This window comes from Arachis duranensis, unplaced genomic scaffold, assembly GCF_000817695.3.
Source record: "Arachis duranensis cultivar V14167 unplaced genomic scaffold, aradu.V14167.gnm2.J7QH unplaced_Scaffold_165934, whole genome shotgun sequence".
NCBI classification, from domain to species: Eukaryota; Viridiplantae; Streptophyta; class Magnoliopsida; order Fabales; family Fabaceae; genus Arachis; species Arachis duranensis.
The window spans coordinates 651,362-657,701 of NW_026264258.1; the positions used below are offsets into that span (position 1 = coordinate 651,362).

At 29.4% G+C, this 6,340-nt stretch overlaps 1 long non-coding RNA gene across 1 annotated transcript; it reads left to right on the forward strand.

Annotated features, from left to right (window-relative positions):
* Positions 1 to 760: 760 nt before the first annotated feature.
* Positions 761 to 1,420, forward strand: LOC107478682 (uncharacterized). The gene is made up of 3 exons (XR_001589982.3): positions 761 to 970; positions 1,062 to 1,229; positions 1,340 to 1,420. It is a non-coding gene; the product is annotated as an uncharacterized LOC107478682 (long non-coding RNA).
* Positions 1,421 to 6,340: the final 4,920 nt, after the last annotated feature.

Below are 6,340 nucleotides of genomic sequence, written 5' to 3' on the forward strand. Positions count from 1 at the left end.
GGACCATTTTCACTGAGAGGACGGATGGTAGCCATTGACAACGGTGATCCACCAACACACAGCTTGCCATAGAATGAACCTTGCGTGCATGAAGAAGATGACAGCAGGAAAGCAGAGATTCAGAAGACAAAGCATCTCCAAAACTCCAACACATTCTCCATTACTGCGTAACAATTACTCATTTCATGCTCTTTTACTTTTTACAATTGAAACTAAAGAACCCTATTGGTATCCTGACTAAGAATAATAAGATAACCATAGCTTGCTTTAAGCCAACAATCTCCGTGGGATCGACCCTTACTCACGTAAGGTATTACTTGGACGACCCAGTGCACTTGGTGGTTAGTTGTGCGGAATTACATAGTGTGAGTGTAATTTTTGATTGCACCAAAAGGACTGTAATGAAGATCTCAGAGAAATCTTCATTGAGATTATTGAAAGGTGTTGACAATAGATAATGTAAGTTTATCTCACTAATATGAAATGACACTCGCTAGGTAGAGATTTAGTAGTAAAAATTTTATCTCACTGATAATAGAAACTTTTTTAATATTTTTTATGTATTCAATACATTGAAAATGTAAAAAAAATTAATTTTTGCAATAACTTTTATAAAACATTTCATTTTATAATATGCTTAACCTATGTCTTTAGGGTACAAGTTAGCAAAACCCAATAATAAATAGTGAAAGGCTGGTGTGTTGGTTTAGCTGGAAATAAAGGGCAGTAGTGTAAAAAAAGGTTGAGTGTGGTGGGATGTTTCTAACTTAGAAGCTTTATGCTTGTCCTCTGCCATATATAGCTTCTGAAAGTGAAGGCTGAGGTTGGTGAAGCTTCCAAAAATCCTCAAGACTTGCTTTTGGAAGCGATTCATTCTGCTGGATATTCTGGTGCCTTGGCAAATCCTCTTTTAGCTTCAGAATTGGCACTTAACGGACTAAATGATTCAGTTCTGGAGGAATTTGTTGCCGTAAGTTCTCAAATTGATGCTTCTAAAGCATTTAAATATTTTTTGAGCTGTTATTTATCTCATTTTCAGACCATTTTTTATTTAACATCAGGAAAACTATACGGCACCTCGGATAGTACTTGCTGCTTCTGGTGTTGAGCATGAGGAATTGTTATCTATTGCAAAACCGCTTTTGTCTGACCTACCTAATGTCCCACGTCCAGAGGAGCCCAAATCTGTATATACTATGGGTGATTATAGATGCCACACTGAATCAGGAGTATGCATCAGAAAGACATATTTATAATTTTGTTCTTTTCATATTTTTATTATTACACTTGTCACTTGTGAAGAAATGTGTGTCAAATCTAACAAATTTTGAATGGCCAGAGGACCCACTTTGCTCTCGCATTTGAACTTCCTGGTGGCTGGCATAAGTTGAAGGATGCTATGGTCTTAACTGTTCTTCAGGTATGCCAATGTAAGTTTACATAACTTCTCTGAAATTTATATTTTCAATAAATTGTTGATAGAGATTTAGTAGTTCTTATTTTTTGGAGACTATCTTGTGTATAATTGACTTTAGCTTTGGTTTTCTTAAAGATTTTTTTCTTAAAAATAAAAATATATTGCTGCTTGGGTTAAAAAAAAGCAAGTTTATTTTTTAAAATTCTGAACTCATTTGATGAGATGTTTTAGATTATCTTTACTGTTTCTTCATCTGTGAGGTGTTAAATTTTGGATTAACTTTAACTGTTTATGTGATCTCTTCAGATTTGTATTGTCATCATAACCTGAGAAAAAAATAAACTAATTCATGATAAATTTGTATCATTATCTTTTGATATATGGTTATGCTTATTCATCTGTTGTGTTTTCTTAGGATTTTATTTGATGTGTTTGAGTAAATACACGTGAACTAACTATTTTTTGTTTTTTCCCCTTGGAGTTTGATCACGTTGGTCCCAGAGTGCCTCTCTTACTCTCGCTCTCTAACAAGGTACTCTTTATCCTGTAATTTGGACCCACGTTGTGTGGAAAAAAGAAAAAAAATAATGGTGTCACATGATAAATTCTTTATCCTAAAGTTGAATGTTATTATTGTGTTTTTTAGGATTTATTTGATTGTCTTTCAAATAAATGTTAATTTAGTATTATTTTTTATTGTGATCTGTTGGTATATAAAGGTGTTTAAAATATCAATTGAGGATCCTTGTTGGATTATGATATAAGATTGCAGCACAGTTCTTCTGAGCAAGGAAATGGACTCAGAAAGTTTGCAACTTATGTTAAATAATTTCTCTTTCTGCCTTTTTTTTATATAGAAATTATGTTTATTTTGTTCCTTTTTTGTGGTTTTAATTTGTTATTTGAGATAATGCATGTATTAATATACATATTTATTATTTCTAAAATGTAATTAGTCTGAGCAAAACATAAACCTAACTTGCTTAATTAAAAGGCCTGCTTAAAGTAAAAATATAATATGGGAGCTCACAAACTAGATACCTCGTGCATCCATCCGAGGGACCATTTTTGGCCAACTAGACCCTTTTAAGTGTGGTTTAACTCTTTTGTACCTTTTTTTGAATTTTCAATCATATCTTTTGAAGTCATTTTAATCATAGATAAAGCTGGTATAGAATCTTGCATCATATTTGCTCTTTTATATTTGAAATTGATTAAGTCAAGAATCTAATTTCCTTTAACTTATGCTAAACATATCCCAAAAAAATATGACAACACAGTTTAAGAATGCACAAAAACATTAGATCTGAATCCAGTGTACATTAAAGCTTTAGTAAAAAGAGGAGAAGCTCATGAAAAGCTTGAACATTTTGAAGAAACCATTGCTGGTAAGTTCAGATCTTATATTAGGGGTTATAATACTTTAAGCACGACTTGAACTTTATTCTCTTTTGCACATTAAGGGGATAAACTGAAAAGGTGCCACTGTTATGTGATATTTGCCAACCTAGAGAAAGTCAGTATAAGTATCATTATGCATTACTTATTGTTGGATCTTAATGAAGAAGTACGTGTTTTGCATACTGATGCCATTCAGGTTATTTTTTTTCCTTTTCGCATCATTGAGTTCATTCATACTATAATTTTTTCACTTCACTAATTTTAGTTATTTTTTCAAATATCAATTGATAGATATGAAAAAGATCTTAGAAATTGATCCTTCAAATGATCAAGCTAGGAAGGCAATCAGACGAGTTGAGCCGCTTGCTACAGAAAAATGGGAAATGATGAAGAGATTATTGGCAAGTTTCTGTTATCATGTTTATCTTGAATTTTAATTATAGTTGCTATTGTATTATGTACTTTGCGTAGAATAGTGCATGGGAATTATTTCCTTACATGACCTTGATCCTTCATGCATACATTTATAATTTGTTACTCAAATATGATGCTCTTTTCTTTATTTCTTCTTGCTGCTGCAAAATTACCATTAATTACAGAAAAACATCCTGTCTTAATTTCTGTGTATATATTGGCACATTCATCTAACTTTTTTGTCCATCTATAAGATTTATTTGCAATCTTGTAGGTGAAATTGGCTAAGTCCATATGTTTGTTTAGTCATATGAAACCTTTTTAGAAAGAAATTATTTTATCAAAGGAATTTATGGATATCTTATTATAATATTTCTAAGCATGGGATACTTAGGTGATAGAAAGATATACTATTATTTTATCAAAGGAATTTATTTTCAATTTCTTCTTTCATTCTTTCGAAATCACCAATTCCTTAGGATAAATGTTGCTGGTGTAAATTCTTCTTTTGTATGCCTTCTGAAACTCCTTCCTTTCTTATCTTTGGTTTGCCTTAGTCACTAGACAAAAAAATGAAGAATATTTTAGAATTTAAAATTTAGTCCATGAAGGTGATGTTTTTTTTAAAAGAAAATTTAGTTACTTTTTTTTATAATAATAACATTTCTGTAAAGAAATTGAAAATAACTTTACAGTGAATTTCAATTCTGAATTAACAGAGGCTATAATTTTACTTTAGTTGTTTCAATCTGAAATTTCTGATATTATACTATCCGATAAATATTGAATTATTGAATATTGCTTTGTTGTCATTATTTTCCTAATAGTTTTTCAACTATTTACAATTCAATAGTTGAAAATGCTATGTAAATTGAGCCGTTCATATTATCTCCTTAAGTTTCTCTAATTTCAGTGAGAAATATTTTATCCCACTTTACAGAGATGAATCTCATATTTTAGATTTGTTGAGTTGTATTTTTAAAAGTTGTTTAGAAGTTTTGTTACTATTCTTTATTTTGTTCTTTGTCTTTTTCTCTCTTTTTTATTTTTATTTTCTTTGTTTTTTATTTTGGAGATACTCATCAAATTTTATTTTAGTTTCATTTGTGATAGTAAATCACTTGTGGTATTTATTTTAGTTTCACTTTAATAGAAAACCAGAAATTTATTTTAGTTTCACAATCAAATTGAGTGTCAAATTCACATTTGTACCTTTTTTTTCTTTGTTGAAAGTCAGAATTACTTGGACATTATTTATGTACAAGTGTAGACCAATTGACTTTTATTGGTACGCTATTTAAAATACTTTTTTTATTTTGTATCCCTTCGTCTTGAATTATCAAGGGTCTGTTTGCTAGGAAAAACGAGCGGCTTGATGAAGTTAATAGATATTTTTCTTTGTATATGTTTACTTAAATTAGGTTTTTATTTTCTATTTAGCTATTAAGCTTATCTTGATACTTTTTTTTGAGAAGTTTGAGTGTTTGATTCTGTTCTCTTATTTTTTAAATAAAATTAGTAAAAAATGTATTCTTATTTGTTATTCTCTTTTGTTTATATCTTCATTCCTTGATTGTATATCTTTTTTTTCTTTTGAGTACAATTTTTGAACTTTATTGATGGCCACTTTATTTTTCACATAGATAGATAATTATCTTGTGTGTATCCTCATCTAAGTTTACCACTCCTAAATCTATGCATAGATTTTCTTTTTATTTTTAGAGCAACTCCAATGGTAATTATTCTAAATTTCTCCTCTGACATAAAGGTACTTTTGCCCATTGGAGTGTGAACTCAAATGAGTTCCTTCACATGGATCGATGAGGAGAGTTTCTATTTCAGCCTCCAACAAAATTTGACACGTGGAATGTCAATAAAAAAATTAAAACATATATATAAAATGATAATTGTACTGTATACATATATATTATAAGTGTTGCTATTCCATATATATAAATATTAAAAAATATGTTACATATAAATAAATTAAAATATATATTACATACATATAATATGTATGTTAATTAATTTTGTAAATTAGTTTAATTATATTTTTTTATATTAAGTAATTTTATAAATTAATTTAAATTAATTAATAATTATAATAATTAAATACACAGCAGCATAGACAGTTAAAAGAAAATTTGATTGAACACATATGGCAATTTCACAATGTTTGTCGTTAACTATAAAACTTAACTATGTCTTTCTTTTAAAAGTGAATTATTTTTGAATATATAAATTTAAATAAAATTATTGAAAAAAAATAGCTACATTAATTTTAATTATTTTAATTAATTAATTAAGTGGGACCATAACAGGGACTAAAGTTAGTTCCTCCTAATGGAGAAGAGAGAGATGTTGAGTTCCTATTTATTGTTTATGACGCAAAAACTGATGTGGAATTACTTTTTATGACAGGTGTGCCATAAATAGAAATGGGAATGAGTTCCCTACTAGAGATGGTCTTAGATCTCGCTTTTCTTTAGGTGTTACCTCATGTTGTCTTTGTTATCTGTCTCTTTTCTCTCATCCTCTTCTCATCCCATCCTCTCTTCTCCTATTAACTTACAATTTATATAGAAGATAACTTAGGGTTAATGTAGCTTATCATTTATACACCTTATTTGTATATCAATTGTTATTAGCTTAGGGCCTATATATAGGATTATTTAGTGGGGTCCGCAATACAAATATCTTTCGATTGATATCTAAGGTCAATCAACATCAATATCTTTCAAATTTCTATCTTGCTTCTTTTTTTTTTCTCCCAAAATAAGGGTTCTATGGATTTCGAAATTCAAATTACTCAATTGATTTGTGTTTATAAATAAAGGCAGAACCCATTGATCATGGTAGATTTTTCTGACATTCATGTTGCTGTTGTATGTGTTTCTTAGTTGTTGTTTTATTGACTGAAATTTGTTTTCTCTTTCATTCCTTTAATTGTATTTCAATATGACAACTGCCATGGATATGGTTAATAAGATTAATCTTCAGAAGGAAGCATAGAACCTCAAAGTTAGGGTGATTAGGCTTTGGACTGTTCCTACTTTCACTGGTCAGCTTCTCCCAAATTTCATGGAGATGATTTTGGTTGATGAATTT